This window comes from Camelus bactrianus, chromosome 6 (genome assembly GCF_048773025.1).
Source record: "Camelus bactrianus isolate YW-2024 breed Bactrian camel chromosome 6, ASM4877302v1, whole genome shotgun sequence".
NCBI lineage: Eukaryota > Metazoa > Chordata > Mammalia > Artiodactyla > Camelidae > Camelus > Camelus bactrianus.
In genome coordinates this window covers 17,268,077-17,292,930 of record NC_133544.1, presented here as the reverse complement: position 1 = coordinate 17,292,930, position 24,854 = coordinate 17,268,077, and positions in this window count along the sequence as shown.

Here is a 24,854-nt window from a genome sequence, read left to right as displayed (position 1 = left end):
GATGTATGGATTTTGGAAGCAGCATGATGACCTTATGAAGTAATATAGCAGGAAAGTAAGATTTTGGCAGAGACCTGATGGTGCTAGAGAGTGAGCGGTGGACCTGGAGGGGTGGAAATCCAGGGAGCCTGGATTTCCCCACTCAACCTTTGCTGGAGGGGATGGACCTCGGACTACAATATTTTTCTGTGCTGTTTGGCTGGAGTAGAGAAGATTTTGTCTAAAAGTGCCTGCAAGGCTGCTTTTTTCCTGGTCTTTTGGCGAGAGAGAGGGAACTATGATTAGAGAGAGAAGACATTTGAAGGGCTTTTTTTTTGATCTGCACCTGCTGGTATTTGGAGATGTTGGCTCCTTCAGAACCAAGTCTGGAATTTATGGCAGCCAACAAAAACCCGTAATTCACACAATTGTTAGCGCACTGCCATTCTCTGCGCTGGCCAATTCTATTTCTCACGGAGAAGCATTTTTGTTCTTCTGGTTGATGTAAATCTAGGTGGTGTTTGAAAGTTGTCTAAGTTAGCCAGAGGACAGGGCTGGTGAGAAACTGTCTTCTAGAACTGACCCCAGTGGATCTTTTCCAGGTATCCCCCATAATGGGCCACCTTGTCATTTTTTTTCAGCTTTTCAGCACATATATCTTTTGATCCCAAGGCTTGGTCTTAGGCTAATTTGAAAGTCATGATCCTAATTTATCAAGCCCTCTCCTTACAGTTAGAATGTGTGATTAAGCTGTCCATGGCCAGAGCATCACTTTTCCTCTCTCCACGTGTGGACTGGAAGTCAAATGTTTCTGAATCCTCACGAAGTATGTCATTATGGGTTTGCGAGTCTCAAGCTGTGTTATTTCTCAGTAAACTTGTTTGGGCCCTGTGGTAATGTTAGAATTTGGAACTAAAGTGTATCCCAGAGCCCACAGTTTACCGAGATGTTGTCAAATCTGCATATTTGGAACGGAAATCTTCCTCTTAGTTACTTCCTCGCCACAACACGATAGAAACAAACATCAGTTAGAAAACCAGTCTTCAGTGATCTACATCTTCCATGTTACTTCCCATTTTCTGGAGTCTATTAAATGTACTTTTTTCACACTTACCACTGGTGACTTTGGAGGGTGACTATGTCTAGCTGCTTTGCTTAAATTAACAGTGTTGGCCAAATTCTCGGCAAGAAAATCTGTCACATCTTGATAAATCATCTCTTTCTACCGTAGAGCAGCTGGACAGCACGGTCACAGCTGCTACTTTCCATTGCAGAACTCAGTGTCGCATGAAACGATTCCTGTGGGCCTTTGGGTATCTTTCAGGAGAACACCTTCCTGATCTTTACCATTAAAGCACCTCCAGGTGGGAACTGAGTGAAATTCACCAAAAATACAGCTGGCTTGAGAGCAACAGGGATATTATTTTTGTTAGTAGTTATTTTTTTCTGATTATGCACATATTGCAGTGAAATTGTTTCCAAATTTGGCAAGCCTTACAAAAGTCTGTTTCATCATAAACCTGTCTGTTCTGAAACAAGTGAAAGATATTGTTACTCTCAACATTGAAGGCCCTTTCTTTTTCCTTTCCTTTATTCAGGTCGACTTGATCCAAACTGATAAAGAGAATACCTTAAAGGGAAATCCTGGACTAGGTCCTGGACCTGCTCATTCTCATTCCCATAGTCTCTCTGGGCCCCCTTCTTTCCCTGAGTTGCTAGATTATTGATGAAATCTCTTACAAATTCAGTTTCCCTTGGGTGCTGATGCCACCGAGTCAAATCCAGTAATAAGATTTTTGTAACTGTGGTGTGATTTTATTTTTTTGCGGTTTTGCTTTAATGGATAATAGCAAAATAGGTCACTTTTGAAAATGAAAAACTCGTCTAAGTTTAAAGCCATTTCTAAGGTCATGCCAATATGTTTCAATGGTGTTTGTTGTGACGTGGTTATTTTGTCACGTGGTGGAGAGGAATTAGACTGACTGATCACAGGGCTATTCTATTCAGAGGCTAAAGGAGATTAAAACATTGAGAGAATGTTTTTGGCCAGCTACTTTCTACTTATTTTGGTTATAATGCACTTATTCTACGTACGTGCATTATATACACATAGTTGTGTTCAAGTGTACAGAAAAGGATGTTGTAGGGGCAGAAACACAACTTAACCACTGGTTCTAATAAAATGCCAGCATTCAGTTGCTCAAAAGTCTTCATTTAACGTACCTGAAAAATGGAACCAATTACAGAAATCCTGAAATAGAATTTCTCGGGTTATGCAAAAACACCTGTATGCCTAACGTTGTTCTAAGAAAATAGAACGTTCATATGTAGACTTTGTAGGCATATAGATGCTAATCCAGAGTGATATACCAGGTGCTCTCTGGATGGGCTGTGGCAAGTCCCTTGACTGGGGAATATTTACAAGATTTCAGTGAGATAAAGTATACACATTCCTCACATGGTCCCTGGTAAAAACTATGTACTCAAAATGGGTATTTTCCATGTCTTTCTTGGAAGTTAAGCCCAAAACAAGCAGAACTAACCCTCAGATACATTCTGAAGGCCATCAAGGACATCAGTTACCAGGAATACGGGAGGACATTTGCAAGCTCTATCACTCCTGAAAAATGGGCAGACTCGCCATTTTCCCTGAATCATCATAATAAAAACAAAACTCTTTCAATATTAGCATGTCAGGCAGCAGGTCCCTAGGCTTTGTGGGCACTACAGAAATGTAGAAATGACAGTAAGAATTGCCAACATGTGAACCAGTCCCAGAACTGCAACATTAACTGTGTCCCTCAGTGAAATTTCATCATTTTCACCTAAAGCTACTTTAAAAAAAAATTGGGCGTGGAGAAGAGGAGTGGAAGGGAGGCGGTGGTTTGTTGCTTTTTAGGTGGAAAGAACAACTGAGTTAAAGAAGATTCTAAATCCAGGACTAGAGGAATGATAGCTTGTATGTGTGCCTATGGAGTTCCTTGGTGGTCCCCAATCTTGGAAAAAAATTATTTTCGTAAACCAAGTTAATCTGGAACAGATTATAAGGAAATCCATCAGAAAAATAAATACAGAGTGTCTGCTGTGTCATGAGGATGTCCATTAGCGGAGCAGCACTGGAAATACGGTGAGAGAATTGTTTGTCTTTTTGTAATTTTACACAGTTGTGTTTCTGTCTAGCTTGATCAATGCTGGTCTTGTATCCTAAAGCTCCCTTTCTCTGCCTTCCTAGTGAGTCACTGACCATATGGCTCCAGCTCCCAGTCTGGCTGCTAAGGAAGAAGGAAAAAAATAACTAGTCTTGATAAACATGGAGACCATTCGGGGTATGAGGCTGACATAGCTGAGCCTTTCAGCACAGTCTAAAGAGAATTGACACATTGAATCTCATTTGAGGCCAAGTGGACCCTTTCCTCATCTAAGCATTGAGTTCATCTACAGCGTCTTTCAGAGCTAAATTCAAATTGCTTACCATTTTATTTACATGGCATCTGTAGTGCTGCTAGGATTTGTTACATCGGGAGAAGATGCTTGTGTATCTAAGGAATCCACGCCTTTATGCTTAACTCTGTCCAATAATTTTCTTGAGCCTTAAACATTTTTGCAAATATTTTTATAATTCTTTTTCTCATGCTTTTGCAAGGCAAGTGGTATGTACTGCATTATTTATTCTCTCTACCAGGAATGTTGACTTGCTTTATAAAAACATCATCTTATGTCAGTGATTGCATTTTATATCAAAATGTTGGAAAGAGTTTTGAAATGATTCCTCCTTTTTACATAATGAGTAAAATAGAGCATTGGTGCTATGTAAACTACTGTTTTTCCGCATGAATTTTCTTCTCAAACCTTTGATGCTGTGTGCAATTCAGTAAATTTAAGAAGAGAATCTGTAATGTAAGTGTTTTAAGGTTGATTATTTTTATTTGATTACAGTTATTTAAAAAAGACCAAATGGGAGGGCAATCTTTGTTAAGGAAAACTATGAACTGTCAGATGAGAAAAGTTTTTTAAAAATGGTTTTTATTCAATCTTTCATTGAACTTTCCTGAACTTTGAAACAAACAAGGAAGATTAGTCACATGTTAAAAACAAAAAAAGCAATAAATCTCTGAATCAAAATTTTTCTTTATGTGTTTTTTCTACCAGATAATGCCTACTATAGTGAAAAATTTTTGAGAGTAGTTGATTTTTTTCACTTTGCTTATGATAAATTTCCCCAGTGCAAAATTAGTGTTTTTATTATCTTTGTCTAGTGAAATATATCAAATTTTTCAATTGTCTCTGTCACAATAGGGAATTTTCACCCCTAGGTTATAAAAAGAGACACGTTTTCTTCCAGCATTTGTTTTGTTTTGTGTCTGTTAACTTTAGATATCTGATACAGTTGGAATTTACCCTCTTATATTGTGTGAAATTTGAACTCAATTTTATTATTTTCCAAGTCCATCTTGTTGTTGCAACACATCATTTATTAAAAAAAAAAAAAAAAGCCTTCTACCTGACTAGTTTGAGATGCCATCATTAGAATATATTAAATTGCCATAAATCCTTACATCTGTTTCAGGACTTTCTGTTCTGTACTCTGGGGGAGGTAAAATTTTCCTCCACTCTCCTATGATCGCTGCCAGGGACTGACATAAGGCAGACTAACAAGAGAAATGAGCATGACTTACATTTACATGGGTATGAGAGACCTAAAGAAAAATGAAGACCCAAAGAAGAGACCAGGCCTAAGTGATTATGTACTAGGTTGAACAAAGAGTGGCAATTGTGGAAAAGCAACTAGAATATAGGGGAGACTGAGAGAAAATAAGGGTGATTTGAACAAAGTCTGTTGGCACAGATATCTCTTAGAAGACACAGCTTTCCATCTCTGATGATAAGAATTTTTTTCCTCTTGGTAGAAGGGGAATACCCTTCACATGGCATGTTATTCCTTTTCTTTTCTTTTTTTAGTGTTTTGTTTATTCGTTTGTTTATTTTTTGGTGGGGATGGTAATTAAGTTTATTTATTTATTTCCTTATTTACTCATTTATTTATTTTTAGCAGAGGTACTGGGGATTGAACCCAGGACCTCGTCCATGCTAAGCCTGCGCTCTACCACTGAGCTAGCCCCTCTACCCTGGAATGTTATTTCCCACTTTCAGGAAGAAAAGAGAAGTCAGAGTACCCTTCGTGCCTCTGCTATGTTTCAAGTGCCTTTAACTCAAAATCACTAACATGCTAGTAGCATTTTGGGGGATGGCGTTTCCTGAATTCCTTCAGTACCATCGGTCTGTTCACGAACCAGTAAAACTCCTAGTGGGCCAAGCAGTTCCACTGAGTCCCACTGCTACCCTCATGGAACTTCAGGTCAATAAAGGTATATAGGTAAATTGTATATTAGCACCTGATGAACACTAGGATTCTATAGAGAAAGCCTATGTGATATTCTACATCGCTAGAATTACAGAGGTGCTTGTACAAGTCATAAAGCAGAAATAGGAATAGTTACTGCTCAATAATATTCTAATTGATTTAAATACTAAAAAATAAAATGTTAAACCCATCTGTTTGCTTTCACCAATTGTCTTCCAAAATTTGGTAATTAGGGAAATAGACATTATCTGTGTACATTCTTTTGTATTCATATGTACCCAATTAATAAACTTATCCTATAATGTATAGCTTTTAAGGATAATTTAACATGTTTTTAATCATTATTATTCATATACTTAAAGAACTTTGTATATAACAATGTATTTTGTGGGATGATTTCTAAAATAACCAGACCAAATTTTTCATGTATGGATTCCGGAATTCATCTCATTGCTTAATTCTTTATGTGTTAATTCAGTATTACTTTCATTCCCCATTCAGCATTCCTTCCAGTATTCATTTCATTTGGTAAAATGCGTTTGTGCAAGTGTATATATATACAGATATATACATATATATGTATACACATACATGTAACATATGTATAATACATAAAATCTACATTATATATTTTTCAATAGAGTAATGCCATATTGTTAATAGAGAGAATCCATATGTCACCATTCCAGCGCATCTCAGTGTTTGTCACTCCTTGGCTCAGTTGTAGGACGTAAGACTCAGTGAACATCAGGTGTAACTCCTCAGCTCCTTACTTACAAACACACACACACACACACACACACAACCCTTACCTTCTGCACCAGGTTCTGAATCACTTAGAATAATATTTTGGAAATACCCAATTTACTGGAAGTAGTCCTCTATATCTCCAGTCTGTGCCCACTGAGATCTAACACTGTGAATTTCTTGTCACTCTTTCCTACTGAGACCTTTACCACGGCACCAGGGTTACATCCTGTGAGCCAGCAGGCAGAAACTGGCATGCTGATATAATTTCAATGGCCCTGTACTTTAAGATTTCTCCTCTTCATTTGAAAATTTGAATGAGTTTAGCCGGGCATAATCTTCCCACTCATCGTCGTATGTCAGGTTCCTTCATACGACGAAAATAAGTGAAAATAAGTATTCACTTCTTATTTTCCTCCAAGACTATGACCAACAAGGACATCTATGTTTCTCCAGCAAACACCCAATCACAAACACAAACCTACAGCCGCTACACTTTCCTTTGAAGCTGGATTCTGTTCCAGAATCCCTTGTATTAATTCAGAACTGTGCCTCTGGGTACAACTGCTATCAAGATCTTAAAAGCCTTTCTGCTGTGGTCCATCGCATCACGTGGACTAATTCCCTCACTCTTGCCCTCAGCAGCTCCCAGGTCTTGGTGATTTACGCTCATGGTCATTGGTACTGTTTCGATGGGAGCCATGGTATTCTCTGCTGTCCTTGCGAAGCCTTGACAATCTTGGATTGGTTACCACCCAGGCAAATGACCTCCACTTGGCCAACATGTGTAACAGACAGAGAACTGGGTTTAGTGAGAGTGATGTAAATTGAGAACCAGTTTTTTCTCCTTCTTAACTTGATAAATTGGACACATAAATTTATTTTAAATTTCAATTCATTCTGCCTTAGCTTCCTGGTTTGCTTAATGAGGATAATACCCATATACTATTTTATTTCCATTGAGGATTAAATGATACCAAGCATATGTGTAATTATATGAAAATATCAACCATTTGTATTATGTATTATTATCTTCTAGTTGCTTTACATGCATTATCTCTTGTCCTTACAATAACAGTAAAAGCCATTTGTTTGTCATCATAATTTCTTTGCAAATGAAGCTCTGGAAGGCTAATTGACTTACTCTAGGGCCCTCTGGTATTCAATGCCAGAACTAGTGTTTAACTTATAATACCTGGTTCCAACACCCATACATCTTGCGTCATACCATTCTATCTTTACAAATCAGTACTTGGCACAAATAAAGTACTCAGTCAATGTTGTTTTCCCCATTCCCATTAAGATAATATAATTATTACAGTCACATAAAGAACTGAATAAAGTTACTACAACACTAACTAGGGTGTGGGTTTTTTGACAAAAGCAATCTTGATTTATTCATAACTACTTTTCCTGGAGTATTCAACACGTATAGTGATGTTCAACCAATTTTTGTTGAATTGCTGAAAAATTATGAGATTCAATTTTGATTGGAAAATGAGAGTTATAATGTTAGTGTGTGAATTTTTATGTGCATGAATTCAGAAGAAAACTTGAGCGAGAAAAGGTCTTAATAAAGAGTGTGAAGTCATGACAACCTGGAGGCATTGAATCCTTGAGCAACATGTATTCATATAGAGAGGATCATTAGGAATACAACCAAAACATAATTGAATTCAGATTCAACAACACTATTAAGTTAAAAGCCAGAATAAATGTAAAATAAAAAATTCGTATCAGTCATGCTTAGAGTAACTGCTTTTTATTTTCTTTCTTTCAAAGCAATTTAGTAGTTCATTTGATTAGATGTTAGGAATGTTGTGGAGGGGGGAGAGAATGAGTGGGAACTCTTGTTCAGGTTGATTTTAATAGGAGTCTTATCCATTTGGAAAAAAGATAACCTCACACATGGCTCTACTTCTATGATAAATGGCTGTCACAATCATGGCAGCCAATGAGCCAGAATTTCAACTACAGCCAAAGTTCATGTTCACACTGGGTTGCAGAGCCAATGTGTGTTGAGAGCAGTCAATAAATGGCTTCAGGAACAGGCCAGTCTTCCTGCAGAAGTCATTTCTTTACCAAATGCTGTCTATTCACAGTGGGCTGAAGGTGATGACTATCCATCTTCTCAATGAGCTGCTATCATACAGGGAAATTTGCATCCAAATAATGACACATAGATATTATTCCTCAGATTAATGTGATTGTGACCCTTTGCCAAATTACAATGGAAATAAAAATCTCTTGGTGATATGAGACACATTTAAATTCAGACCTTTTAAAAATAACACCAGTTCCCAAAGAAATAATGCCCCTAGTGTGTATTTGTGCAATCTTGAGAGGCGGTAAGATAATGGTGACTTTACTTCAAGTCAACATCTTTATCAGTTTTTATGACTTTAAGAAATACACAAGATAATTATTTATGTGCATGTTTTATAAAGGCATTTGCATTGAATTGAACAGCAACATCAAGTGTTCCCTTTGTTTAATTAGCCTGATTAAACAGAAGAATTTACCAGCCAGTCTCTCAGATGGAATGAACTGATTAATAGAATTTTAATTAGCAGAGGCTTTGTAAAAAGATGATGCTCAAAAAAGGAAAAGGGCAAGTTAAATATTTTTTATTTATGTAGCCTTTTTTGACCATAAAATGCAACTTGTAGTCAGTAAATCCATCCTCATGTGTTTATGGAGACAGTCTATATGATGCTCAAGTCAGTGTGTTACATGCTGTAAAGAATGCAAATAATTGCTCTGTATTGCCCCATACGATGCTGTCACTGACTTTAGGAGAATATAAGACAGTTTGTACATAGTTAAAAAGTAGGTGATATTGGAAGAGGGGCAACTGACATTGTGAACACTTTCTGCATGCTAGACTATTTAGAAACTATTTCTTTCTTTCTCACAGTAAATCTTGCCCAGGGGACATCATTCTGGATTTTGAAATAAGAAAACTATGACCTAGCAAATGTAAATTCTTTGGCCAAGGCTGCATAACTGGTCACTGATGGAACCAAACTTCAACTCAAATCTTTCTTAAAGCCCACACTCTCTACAGTGGTATGTAACTGTGTACCATTGTATTGTACAGCAGTATGTGGTTGTAAAACACAAAGGATGAAAGTGTTAGAGCATGAGAAAATAAAAATAAATATTTCATGTTAAGAAGGGAAAAAAATGAGGAAATGTCTTTTTCATGGCTAAAATGGAGTCCTGGTGAATCATAACATTCCCCAAAGTATTCACTGCTCTCTGTTCTTTGCCTCTTTGCTTAGAGGAAATTTTAACTAAAATTTCAGAGGCAGACATGCTTAACATTTTATGTCTATATCTGGGAACATCAGCTACTGCTTTGTGAAATCTTCAGTTAATACGGTCCCCTAAGTAAGTCTATACATTGAAGGTACAATAATTACGGCAAGATCACACAGCTATTGTGGTAAGGTAAAAAATCAAAAAGAAAAGCAAACAAAAAACCACTACACTTTTATTTCCAGAGCCCAATATTGTCCTGAATAAAATCATCTGCTAATTAAAGATTTAAGTAAATTATGAATGTTTATGTAATAATTTTCTACAATATTCTAATCGATTAAGCTGTAAACTCTTAGAATATACAAACTGCAGAAAGGTTAATAGTTGTAAAGACTCTGAAAAGCAACTAGGATGTTATTGTAAATATATGCTTCAACTTAGAATAGTACTCACCAGGTTAAATTAATTAGAAAAGAAACAAAAGGAATATTAATACCTATAATTCTTCTATTTTCTTCATATAATTGCTTTTATCAAGATGCTGTAAAATTTAATAATGTGTTTTAATTTTTGTAGAACTAGAACAGTCCAATATCCTGTCACATTTATGAACCAGAAGGTGCTTGGCCTTCACTTTAATTTTTTTCCATTTTTTTCTCTTATAAACAGTGCTGTAGAAATATATTAATGCATAAACTTTTTACCCCATCATATTTGATCATTTCTTAGAGAAGGTTCAGAAAAGTGTTTACTGATGTAAAGATAATACGAATTTATAGAGAGCTGGGAACTTATTAGCCACATGTTTACTCAGAATAATTATAGATTCTATCAACAACTTAAAAAGGGATCAGTTTTATCATACCATCACTAGGAAATAATACATCCTTTGTGTTACAAGCACTGCTCTTCTGATAAAGAACATCTGGATAATTAGAAGTGATGTTAAAAGGCTTCGGTTTGTTTCAATTCTTTTACTTTAAAACTTTACATGTATAGCAAGCTCACTTTCTAATTGAATGCTTTTCATGCCTTATTAAATACATTTTGATTTCCATAATTTGTGCCCTTCACCTAAGGCACTAGCATATCTTACTTGTGCTGTTGTATGTTGCTGTATAGTTGAGTGCCTAGTTCACATAATCACAGGACCAAACATGGTCTACGTCCTCACCAAGAGGTACTCCTAGTTGCACTGGGAGCCAGGTACTCTCAACCGATACAAGGAATTCTCTGCAGTTCATGAAACCAGAAGGTGGGTCTGAGGCCTACCACCTGCCTCATCCCCCAAATTCATTTTGCGTTCATTAAAAAAAAATTTATTAAGTACTGACTACATTTGGGGCATTATTCTGAGCAACTGAGATACAAGAGTCAGTGTCATTTCTGAAAGGGTCCTGACATTCTGGCAGGGGTCGGGGGTGGGGGTGTTCTGTGTGGGTGGGACAAAAACAAGCATGAAAATAGTAACAGCACCTACAACGTTCATGTAAGAGTGGAGAAACACCAGACAAAAGTAATTCAGGTAATGGAGACAGAAAAAGAGGGAGGATGTTGTTTTAGATTGTGTGACTAAGGAATCTTTTACAAAGACTGGAGACATTAGAGCTATGACCCCAGGGACAGAAGGGATCCAGCCACGTGAAGAGTCTTTCAGCAAACAGCAGGCTCACTATCCCAAAACCGGAAATATCTGGGGACATTTGACGAACAGAAAGAAGGCCAGTGGGACTGACAGAGTGGAAGTGTGATGGAAGATGATCCCAGAAAGAGAAGCAGGTCTCACTTTAAGAACTTACAGGCTATTTGTATCTGATTCTAAATGAGAAGCTATTGGATGATATTAAACAGGGAAGTTGCATGTTCTGACTGATGATTAACAATTTTATTGGCTGTTGTTTGAAGAATGAATTGTAAGGAAGCAAGAGAGAAAGAAAGCAGAACACAGATGAGGCTCTTACTAGAGTCTAGGCAACAAGTACACACGTCTTGAACTTAAAGTGGGAGTAGTGGACATAGAATGAAGTTACTAGGGTTGAGCTTTTCACTGCATGCAAACCTTTTCTGCTGTGATGTTCTGGTAACGAGTTCTCTAAATAAACAAATTTCTCCAAAAAAGAAGGGTTTATTCGGGATCAGTGGAGAACGGCAATTCAGGCTTTGCAACCAAGGCAAACCACATGCAATCCCGCAACGGCAAAGGAAGGAGAAAGCTTTTATAGAGAAGAAAAGGAAGTTGGGAGGGCTGTAGAAAACAAAGAATTCATGGCTTTTCATTGGCAAAGTCCTTACCCGGCCGGAAGAGGAGTCTTCTTCCTGATGGGTTCAGCCATTGTTGCAGAGCATGAGAGCGCCCTCTTCTGGCCTCCCAATTCTATTTGACGTTTCCGTTGTTTCAGCAGCTAATGTCACCTTCAAAACTACAATGTATTAAAGAAACTACTATCTTTAGCTTTATATTTCATTTTTACATGGGTGCATTTTTCCAAATTTCCAAATTATGCCTATATGTAGTGCTATGATAGTCACTTTGTAAGACCTATATAATAATATTCAATATTGTGTTGGAGTCCCTTTCTGCATAAATTTCATCTGAGTATCTTCCTTTGAGGCAGCCTGTCTCAATCTCCCACCAAGTACCATGAAGACACAAAAAAGGGCAATTTAAAGAAATATCATAAACTAGAACTATCAGTCAACTTATTATTAGAATCTGGAAAGAATTTCTATAAGCTACAAAGCTATAAACTAGACTTGAAAAAAATCAAAGAACAGATAATGTCCGTGTAGAAAAATTTATTGTGTCCGGAGGGAGTACAATTTACCCACCTGAAATGTAATGGAAAAGCATGTTTTTCGTCCTCTTCTCATCATTGCCTCATCAATTCATTCAAAACTGTGTATTAAGTACCAACGAGATTCTAAGATCTGTAATTTGAAATTTCAAAATTTATATTAACCAGAATACTGAATAACCATTCCTGTAATAAGCAATTTCTGAACTTTGAAACCTCACAGTACCATTACTTACCCTCTATAAATACTTACCTTGATCTGTGCAATCAGAGGCTGAGTTTTTGATAAAACAAATAGGTAGAATTATAGAAGGCTGATAAAAATGATTGTCTATGTTTATTATAATTATGGATGATAGTTATTTAATCTGTAAGAAGTAATTCATACCCTTTCATAGATCTGGAAGATAGAAATAGATAATCAAAAATATCATCGTGTAAGATTTAGCTTAAATCAAAGTAAAAATGTTCACCAAAATTTGGGGGAAATGTGAGTTAGATTTATGAATTCTTGATGCCATATCATGACTGTCAATGCAACTTTTAATCTGGTTACTAGAAAGAAGCCTTATATACTGCTGGACTCTGATGCTTCCTGTCTGCATTCTTCTTTGCCAGAGAAGCCAAATTGTGCTACCATCATGAGCTACCTGTAGTCACTTTCAAAATATTCCTCGGGACACACCCTATAAAAATTTCTTTCTCTCATATGTTCTTCAGATTGTAGGTTCAAGTTTTGTGGAGATACATAGTAAATTCAATTTTATATATGTTGATTTCTAGGTGCCATTGAGACACTGACCTGAAACTGTCTAGTAGTCCATTGCATATATGTCTGATGCTTGGAGGAGGTATTTGAACTAGAGATAAACTTTTGTTAGTCTTCTGAGTATAGAAGGATTTGTGTAGGGAGAATGCAGAGTGAAAGGAGAGATTTGGGGACTGTTCTTAAGGAGTCTGAATATTTAGAAATGTGGTAGAGGAGATGGGACTCACAAAGGACACTGAGACAGGGGCACCAGAGGGGGCAGATGAACCTCTAGAGGGAGTGCGTGATGTCCTGGTAATAAAAGGAAGGCTGACTTTCAAAGAGCAGGAGTGACTGAACAGTTACAGTTGCTCAGAGTTCCAGGAAATAAACAGTAAAATCAACAGCAACAACAGAAAAGGCATTTCATTTGGAAATATGGAGGTTTCTCAATAAGTAAATCCTCATTATTTATGAACTGCCTACTAACGAGTTTACCTATTCACTAAAGTCTATTTGTAACTCTCCAAATATTCACACTGTTTTCACCATCATTTGTGGATGTACACAGAGGGGCAAAACATTCGATAATCCTGCCGTGAGTGTTCCCACGTGAGTGTCTTTCAGTTCTCATGTCGTAACTGTGTCCGTTTCATGGTCTACTTTGTCTACATGAGTTTTTCTCATTTTTGTGTTTTTTTGCAGGTGACTTCACTGTTGAAGGTATCCTCCAAGCATAGCCCTGTTGTGCTGTCTCTTGTTACTGCTCTCGAGAAGGCTACGATGTGGCTTATGAAGAGAATACATGTGTTAGGTATATTTCATTCAGGAATGACTTACAGTGCTGTTGGCTCTGAGTTCAATACGAAAGACTCAACAGTGATACTAAACAAAGTGTCTTTAAACAGAAACATACAGGTTATATATTGATCCATTGATGAAAATATTGTGACCAAAGGCTCACAGGAACCTAATCCAGGATTTCCCCTAGGAGCAAGTGATTCAGTTTCACAAGGTCAGATTTCATGGTGACACCATAAAACATAACTACCAAGAATAATGAGAATCACCTGTATATAGTAAATGAATGAATACAATATTTATCAGACATGTGTACTCTAGTGACAGAGAGCTCACTGTTGCCATGAGGAGCCTAATCTAATTTTGGATTTAATATTAACATTTTTCCCATCAAAGTATAGTTGATTTACAGCATCATATTAGTTTCAGGTGTACAACATAGGGACTCAACATTTTTATAGGTTATATTCCATTAAAAATCACCACAAAATAATGCCTACATTTCCCTGTGCTATATGATACATCCCTATAACTTATCCATTTTATATGTAATCATTTATACCTCTCAGTTCCATACTCCCCTCCTGCATCCACCTCCTTCTCCCCACTGGTCACTCCCAGTCTGTTTTCTATACCTGTGTGTATGTTTGTTTTATTGTATTCATCCATTTGTTTTATTTTTTAGATTCCACAAATAAGTGACAACATACACTATTTGTCTTTCTCTGTCTGATTTAATTCACTAAGCATAATACCCTCTAGTTCCACCCATATTGTTGCAAATGGCAGAATTTCATTCTCTTTAGGGCTGAGTAGTATTCCATTCCATTGTTGATGAGCACTTAAGTTGCTTCCATATCTTAGCTAGGGTACATATGGCTGCTATGAGTATTGGGATGCACGTATCTTTTCGAATTACTGTTTTCCTTTTCTTCAGATACATACCCAGAAGTGGGATTGTTGGATCATACAGTAATTCTATTTTTAGTTTGTTGAGGAACCTTCACACTGTTTTCCATTGTGGCTGCACCAGTTTACATTCCCACCAAAAGTATAGTAGGATTTTCTTTTCTCCACATCCTTGCCAACATTTGGTTTTTTGTAGACTTTTTGATGAAAGCTATTCTGTCAGGTGTAAGGTGATTAAGATGTTCTTAATATGCACTGAAATCCCCCCCACTATTTCTTCTATTAATTACGAGTTTCATTTACTTCCCATATTTCAGTAGAACTTCATTCATTTCCTTTATTTTAGTATAAATTTTTTATAACAATTTTATTTTCAGCGGAGAGTTGGAAAGTATTTCTCTTTGAATACTTTGTTTTTATTTGTATTGCCAAAAAGTACCAGGCCACTATAATTGTCTGGTATTTCTGTATTCTGTTATATAGTCTTTTAGCCCAGATAAAATTATTTGTATATCTACACTTTAAAATTTCTTTTAAAAAGTGCCAAATATACCATTTGTTATTCTTTTTTACCTCCTCGTCCTTAGATTGCTTTCTTTAAAATATACCAAAACAGTTATGCTGTCTCATCCCTACTGCTCTTTTTCGTTGCATTCTTCTACAAAATCTAATTGGAGGCCTGTTTGAGGGACCCACAGCTTGATTCTTCAATCTTTCATTAGTTAGTCTTTCTCCCACTTAAAACTTATCAAATTTACATTTACTGCTTAAGTAACTACGCCACTAATCCATGGTAAGTAATCGTAGACTGCTAAGGTTTTGTTTTCAAATCTCCCTTTCCAAATAAAAGCCTGAAAGACCAATATGTAAAATAGATCCTAATGGAGTGTCTTGGGTGGCATAGTATTGGGGTGCTTGGGACATATGTCAGGGGATATGCTGAGGATTTAGTTCAATATACTTTGGATTCCATAGTCTGAAACACATGAGGACACTACAATGAAAAGCCTTCTGGAGTCACTGGTTTCTAGTCTATGCTCTGCTACTTACCCTTGTGTGAAATAGCTAAGTCATTTTTGTCAATGGATACAGAATTGCTAATCAGAAATTGGAAGACTTGGTGAATCAGAATAGGAATTCTGATATCCAAAAATATGATACCTGTGACAGAAATTTTACTATAATAATAGGAGATATTCTTCAGACATTGCTAGGTAGTACAGACATAATCTAGAAGTCTTTGTTTTCCAAACCTTCAGTCTAATAAAAACTATCATGTAACTACATATTTCAGAGATGTTAATAAAAAATAAGTATAGAGTGTCTTAGTTGAGTTTCGTTTTGTTTCCACTTTTGGGGCTCTGTCTGCCTGCTTGAATATTTAGGCTATTCTGATGGCTAATTCATTCAAGGAATACTTGGATTTAATCTATCATATAGTAGTTAACCAGATTTGAAGGTAGAGCTCTTTGGAAGAAATTTTGTGTAGTAGAAAAAGCAGTAACACTCTGATAAAAAGCCAAGACTGTTTTCTAGAGAATACATATTTAACAATGATCACTTATTAGACTCTTAGCTGCAAATATTGTAAATAATCAGGTGAGTGCCGGTAGCCAAGCTAGGTGCTGAGGGAAAGGGATAAAGCAGTTTATTTCATAATCCGTGGCTAAAAGATCAAAGCATCAGGCCACCAATACTTATGGATGTTATACCCTTTTACTTACTATGTTTTCTCATCCAAATGTAGTAGAAGGAAACATTTTGTATATTTCCAATGTCTTTTAAAATTCCCGTTGAAGAGTTGTTTCTGCCCTTACACCGCTCTGCTCTGTGAATCTTCTTTTTCCTTTGGTCACCAACTCTAATCACCTATTTACATCTCCATACAAAATATAAAAAAAAAAAAACTATTTTTTTGAAAGTCGCATTTTGATAGTATTTACTATAAAGAAAAAGCAAGTAGATATGAAATGTATTTTTTTTTTAATTTTTCAAACAGTTAAGAGTAATTTTTCCCCTTTTAAATCATTGTTTTTGTATCCATTTCCTGCAAGCATGAGCTCAGGAAGTGATAAAGTTGACACAGTTGCTGAAAGATTTTTCAGCGGTTCATGCCAAGTTGTTTCCTGGTGCCAAACACAATGGATCAGGAAATATGGCACGTGACCAGAAAAATCGTATTGTTTTAAATAAGTTTTCCCTCTCACCATGGCTCTAAGCAAAAATTTCCCAGAATATTTAAATATTTCCTCACTGTGATGGATGAGCCTGCAAATGTTCACATATTTATCTTCATGCATAGTTTTCTTATGAGCTTAACACTTAGAAGCCCCAAGTTTTAAAACAGTCCAAAAAATTCATGATAGCTCTTTTCAGAAAAGATTAAATAAGACATATTTTTTGAAGAAAAGATTTAGTCCAAAAAAAAAGCAAAAGTGCCTCAGTATAACTTTCATGAATTTAATTTCATTTAAAGTAATTTTCGATCCACTTATTAATGCTGTATTACAGTTAACATAGCACATTACATACAATGTTACATACAATAATTCGTGCTGTGTAAAGTGATAAACCACACATTTTCACTGTAAAGTCTTACAGATCTAATGGATCTTCTGGACTTTACTTCTAAGAAATACTTTATAGAATGCTAAATTACTGGTCTTTTTTATAGGGACAATCAGTTCCAAACTTCAAATTTTCTTCCCAGCTTTATCCCCAAATGTTTTTTAATTTATAAAAAGGGTTTTCTTCCTTTCCCCAAATCCCAAACTTCTGTGACTTTTTGGCTGTTCTTTTGCAGTTTGCATCAATTTGTCTTTGACAGTCATTCATACTTTTTCTCAAAGATTGGAATTAAGTTTTTTTTTTTAATGGGAATACTGTAATCAACTAAGTCAGCAGCCAAATGTAGTCTTTAAAAAAACTATTCAAGTTCCATAAGAGTTTTTTCAGTGCCAAGACCACATCATCATTTAATGTGTGAATTGCTTAAATTAATATTTTAAAAATCAAGCCTGTTGAGTTAAATTATTCTACTCTATTCTCAGCTGCCAGATCATAAGCTGGAGTTTGGATGCTTTTGGTCTTTCCTGGAAGAAATATACTACATGGAATATTTTCTTTAAGCCAGTGTGTTTACTGGACAACCAACCTACAAATATTTAGGACTATTAACTTCTCAAATCCTGCGTACAGGCAGAAAAGAAAAGAAAACAAACAAACAAAAGGACCCCAGCATGTTAATGGGTTGGCTGTAGTTCTGTTGGTAAAGTTCATGAAGTCCAATAACATTTTAATACTGATTTTTTAAGTAATGGATTGAAAATGAATAAGTAACTAAGGAAACAAAATGAAAACCTTTAAAAATGAAAGTTTGTAATTTAATCAATAAAGACAGTCAAATGCGCTTACACATATTCAAGAAGTTAAAATGATAATTAGTTCAATTGTGTCCTTATTATTATTGTTATTATTTTTTAGATTCCTCATATAAATGATGTCATATGGCATTTTTCTTTCTCTCATTTGACTGTCCTTTATGATTGGATTGCCGCATTCTGTTGATTCTTGGCTTTATTCCTTTGATAACTATTTAAGTTTAAAAAGCTAGAGATCTAATTTGTTCTTAGAAACAATAATTAGTACATATATGTAAACTAAAAAAAAGTGCAGTATACTGTATACATGTATTTACATGCAATATAATGTGTATGTGCAGTTGAACTGCGATAATTCTACATAATAAAAGGGAAAAAATGAGAATTTGTTTGAGGAGAAGATGATGTACCATAATGATGAATGTGTTACATAACAGAATTGACTTACCAGAAAATTTTCATCTACTTTCAACTCTAAATTGACTCTAGAATATCTTTCATAGTAAAACTAACGAAGTCCAACAGAAAGAAACAGTGAAGCAGATGACTGACCAACAAAGGGAATGAAAGGAGGAAAATCAGAGAAGAAGCACAAAAAATGAGAGGGAGAGAAATAGAGAAGGAAGGAGACAGACACACACACACACACAGACACATACATACACATACACACACACTTATGGCCTCTCTCGTTTTCCTCATATTATTTCTGTGACTCAGATAAGGTCTTCGTGACTGCTCTGTGGCTAACCGTGGTGTTCCAGAAATGACCAGACTCCTCGGTCGACACAAATTATTGTCCAAAGAATTATGAAATGAGCAATCTAAATGGACACACATCCAAAGTACAAATAAATAAAAGAAAGAAATGAAAGAATAAACAGACACACTTCTTTCATCTTTTACCAAATACATTCCCAATTTTAAACTTCAACAAGTAAAAGGAAGACCAGGACATTTTAAAAGAAAAGCAAACAAGGGTTAAAGAAACACAAGACAATTATTTTAGTCGGTATGGCTGGGGAGGCAAGCGATTGTCCTAACAGGTGCAAGAAAGAACCAAAAGAGAAGAGGCTAAGGAGTGTGATTATTCTGGAACCACCATCCCTCCCTGCAAATGGAGACAACAATCTTATTGTTTACCTCATTTTAACCCAGAAATTCACCTGAAAACCTGTCACAGGGTGCAATTTTTTCCAGTGCAATAAACTACATAATCTGTAGCCTTAACTTGATGCTTCCAGTTGCTTTATTTCAATCACTCCATTGGCTCCAATACTTGAAAAATTTAAGGATGATTCTTCATTACTTACAACTGGCAGGGGGCCTAGTCACAGTGTTTAAAGTCAAGCGAGACTTACAAAGAAGAGAAATTAGACCTTCTCATGAATCTTAAAAATATTTTTACTGTCTGATATCCCCCAAACAATTATTAATTTTAATCACAAAACTCAAAACTGGTTTAAAAATAATCTAAATCCTAAGGCATCTAAATGGTAGTCTTTTATCAAAATGGTTTTCTGGTTCTCTACAATGTGGACATATATATATATTTTTTAGGATTTCTGCATTTTCTCCATCTTAATATTTATGATTCTTCCCATGTTAATGTTTTGTTGAGTTGAGAAAAATTCATACGATTGACTTTATGTCGAACGTAATCTTTTTTTAAGAGAAAGGAAACTACCCTTTTCCTTCCAAAAGACTGTTGCTTTGTCTCTGTGTTCTTAGAATCAAGAAAATATTCATCTACTGATGAAAAAGTAAATTGTTAAATGAAATACATGTAAGAAATAAGTGTGTTATATTTATTATTAATATCAGCTTCATTTCTATGACTTCATACTGGTAGATAGGAGTCATATCAGAGTTATTTTTACTGTAAACATAAAAATAAAAAAAACTTGAAGCATTTATCTGAGCAATTCCAGAAGATTTTGCAACATTTTGCGTTTAAACAAAGGAATGTTTTATCTCAGACTGGAGATTTGGGGACTTTTTCGCTGCCTTAACCAAAACTCTGCTTTGAACTGTTGAACACCACTGAACTATTTTTCACCCAGTAATTTCAGAGGCAGAGGAGGATGTAAAAGTCCAGACGATGTTGAGCAGTGTTTATCTTGAGGGGAATTTCTGAAAGTAGCAAACACAGCAAATACCAGAGAACACCCAGGGCAGCTTGATTCCCACTAAGAAGCAAGTTGCCATTGTCTGAAACAAAGTAGAAATATCCCCCATGATGTAGAATGACCCACTGACAAAGGAAGGGATCAGACTGTGGAGTTTGCATCTGTTTGCCCCATATTTTAACTTTATTTTCGTGTGCTGACATTTGGAGTGGCTCTGATTGGTCTGGAATTAGCCTTCTTATCATGTGAAACATCTGTACCGCATTGTTCCAAAGGATTAGCTGCCCACTGGGGATTCTGTGAAGTCAGGACAATGGAGGTCATTAAAGGTGCAAACATTTATTTTCCGGTCTCTAGTTCAGCAGGGGAAAGCCATGCAGCTGACGGATTTTTCTTTTTTTCTTTCCTTTTTAATCCAAAGCTCAGCATTCTTGCAAATATAACTAAACCACAGTAATCTGTGCTAGAGTTGTTACACTGGAATTGATGACTGTAGGAATTCAGAACTACTTAATGGCCAAAGAAAAGGAGGGAGGAAAATAGGAGATTCCTTGTCAAAGTTAGGAGCTGAGAGTACACTCCAGCAGCCTTTCAAGAGCAGGGCTTGAAATGATTCTGAGCGGGATGGCCTGGCACAAGTCTTCGGGGGTATCACAGATTATAGTAACTTTTTGTCTTGCAGTTTCATGGCTTATGACCAATATTATTTTTCCCTTCACACTGGGTATCCCTCATTCTACCAACTACCCTTTCTCCAAATCTCCTGATACTGCGGTTATAAGTTATGACATTAGCTAAGTAAAATCTGAGACACAATAGAATATGGAGAAATGAGTTTCCCAGTGTTAGGAATTGCAATCCCCCCAACAAAAAATACATGTTGAAGTTCTAACCCCAGTACCTCAGAATGTGATCTTCTTGACAGATGTGGTTAATTAAGATGAGGTCATTCTGGAGAAAGGTGGGTTTCTAATCCAATGTGACAGGTGTCCTTGTAAGAAGACAACCATGTGACCATGAAGGCAGTTCTGCAGCTGTAAGCCGAGGGATGCCAAAGATTGCCAGCAAACCACTAGAAGCTAAGAAGCAGCCAGGAAGGATTCCCCTTCAGATTTCAGAAGGAGCATGGCGCTGCTGCCACCTTGATTTTGGACGTCTAGTCTCCAGAAATATAAACAATACGTTTCTGTTGTTCTAAGGCCCCCAGTGGGTAGCACTTTGTTATGGCAGCCCTAAGAAATGAATAAACCTGGTATCATACCTTTAATAAATGGGACCTCGATTTAAATTCAGTTTTCCCTGACTGTAAAAATGACCTATCTCTGTGCCCTTTTCCCTTCTAAGTTGTATTAGGGACGCTGGACAGAAAGGGTAAGTATATTAGGTGAAGGTAATGTTGACTGTACATAGAATTACTCAAGCAAGTATGCCTCCCCCCATCTCTCTTTGTCTTAAAGGACACATTCTAATGATCCACCAGCTAGTTTTCTCTGAACAGCTCTCTAAATGGTACTTAGCATACCGCCTCTGCAAGGTTGACCTACTTTTGAGATCGAGAAGGTACATGATTTAAATGCCAATTACATATTGGCAATATTTTTTAAATTGTGGGTTGTGACCCATTAGTGGGTGACAAAATCAATTTAATGAGTAACCCCTCCACCCAAAAGAATGAAACCTAATAGAACGAAATGGAATAGCAATTATGAAGTGCACTGGTACCTTGCCCAATTACTGTTTTGGGAACATTTTTATGTCTGTGTCTGTGTAGGAAGAAGTGTATATGTGTGTGTATGCATGCATATGTGGGCACATTCTAAGTTGTGATATAAAATAAATATCTTACTATGGGTTGCGGAGAAAAATATTTGAAAGCTTCAGGATTAGGCTATATGCCATAAGTAACTACTATGTTATTACATTAAGAATCTAGAATAAATGGAGTTAAATACATTTAATGTGTTTTATTTTATAGAAAGCATTGGTAAGGGTCCCACAATACCTAACATGTTTATTATTTTTACAAATGATGGAAACTTGTGGAATTTGTGGCAAGAAAAAGATTTTCATGACTGCCAACTTGCTTTTTTATTCAATCACAGACTTGCCAGAAAAGTTTAAAATATCATGAAATTTTATATTTGCTTTCCAAATGATTTTTCCTAGCTATCCAGGCCTGGTGCCCTAGAACAATAGGGCAGGGAAACTTTTCAAAACTTGATTATACAATACCAAAAAAAAAAAAAAAAGAACAAAAACAAAACCTCTGAGAAAAAATAACTCATACAGACAATGCAAGGACTTCCAAAATAAAACATCCAGAAGCAAGTAATTAAATCTGTTGTTCTTCAACTGCACATTCTTCTGCTCATGATGTGAAAGCATCTCTTTATTGTTGGTCCCTTAATTGTCATCTAGTCACTTCCTTCTAAGGCAAAATAAGAGATGTAGCTGCCCAGAGGTATGAAATGTTTTACAAACAATATCAAAGGAAAACTCAGACCTGACCCTGGGGTTCTAATTCCCAGACTTGTTGTTTTAAAAGCACATACTTCTTCCTCATGCAATGTAGTCAAATCAATGACTTCTCTGAAAGATACAAATTACCAAAACTGACAAGAGAAGAAACAGAAAATCTGAGTAGAGTTATAACAATTATAACAAGTGATACGATTGAAATAGTAATTAAAATCCTTCCCACAAAGGCTAATTTGAGGTGACTTAATTGGATATTTGTGTGAAATCTTAAAAGAAGTCCTCACAACATCTTTCAGAAAATAGAAGAGAAAATATCTCAAAACTCATTCTATGAGGACCAGTATTATTCTGATGATACCAAAGCTAGACCAAGACATCACAGGAAGATCAAACTACAGAACAATAAAATAACCCTCAGGAACACAGATGCCAAAATCCTGAAACTGATATTAGCAAACAGAATCTTACAACACATAAAAAGTACTATATCCCATTACCAAAAGGGATTTATGTCAGAAATGCGAGATTGGTTTAAAATTGAAAAATCATTTCAAGTAATACACCATGTTAGCAAAATAAAAAAACAGAAAGGACACAATCTTTTCAAGAAATATGTAAGAACCGTTTGAAAAATCCAATGCCTATTCTTGATAAAAAACAAAACAAAACAAAACTCTCAGTTAGCTAGGAACTGAAGGAAACTTTCTCAGCTTGATAGCGGCCCTTGAAAAGCTTACAGTAAACATCAGACTTAATGATGGAAGACTGAATGTTTCTTCCCTAAGATCAGCAGCAAAACAAACATGCCTTCTTCTGATGCTTCTATCCAGCATCGCACTGAAGGGTCCTTCTAGACAGTAAAGTCTGGCAAGAAAAAGAAACAAAAGACATCCAGTTTGGAAAGAAGGAACTAAAACCGACTTGATTCTCAGGTGATATGATCCTCAATGCTGAAAATTCTAAAGCATCCGGAAACTCCTGCCAGAACTAATTGATAAGCTCAGTAATGTCATAATATAAGATCAATACACACAAAAAAGTCACTAGTATTCTATATAATAACAATAAATAATCTTTAAATACAACTTTGAAATTCCATTCATAATAGCATAAAAATGAATAAATACTTACAAATAAAGCTAACCGAAAATGCAAGACCTATACACTAAATTTTATAAAACATTGCTGAGAGAAATCAAGCTCTAAACACAGAGACATTCCATGTTTATGGATTGAAAGACCACATTGTTATGACAACAGTTTTTTCCAGAATTTTGCTATAGATTGAATTGAATCTCTATTAAAACCCCAACAAGTTTTTTTTTAATAGAAATTTACAAGCTGATCCTAAAATTCGCATGGAAATTAGAAGGATCCTGGATAGGCAAAACGATTTTGAAAAGAAGAACAAAATGAACAATTTTATGCAACCTGATTTCAAAACTCACTATGAAGTTACTGCAATCCAGACAGTGAGGTAATTGCTGTAGAGACTGGCATATAGATAAATGTAGAACAGAATTAACATCCAAAAATAAACTTACATTTATGGCCAACTAATCTTCAACAAAGATGCCAAAGGAATTCCTTGGGGGGATTTTCCACAAATGATGCTGGAACAGTATGAATCTCTTATAAAAGGATTATTTTAGTCCCCAGACTCATTCCATATATAAAAAAAATTGACCAGAGAACTAAAGTTATAAGCTAATACTATACTACTTATAGAGGAAAACAGGAGAAAATCTTTATGACCTTGGGTTATGCAAAGAGTTTGTAAATATGACACCAAAACAGGAGCCATCAAAGTAAAATCAAGTGTTAAATTGGATCTCACCAAACAGAAGATGTGTGTACTTCAAGTGACATCATTATAAAATGAAAAAATGGGGGTTGGGGGCGGGGTGAACAGACAGACACAGAGGATCTTTAAGGCAACAAAAATATTCTGTATGATTCTCTCACAATGGTTACATGTTTTTATACATTTGTCCCAACCAGTAGCATGTACCACAGCAAGAATGAGCCCTAAGGTAAACTATGGACTTCTAGTGATAATGATGCGTCAATGTATGTTCATCAATTGTAACAAATGTATCACTCCGGTGACCGATTGTGTATTATGGGAGAGGGTATGCATGTGTGGGGACAGTGGGCTTATGGGAAATTTCTGTATGTTCCTCTTCATTTTACTGTGAACCTGGAACTATTTTGTAAAAGTAAAGGAAAATGTACAAGCCACAGACTAGGAGAAATATTTAC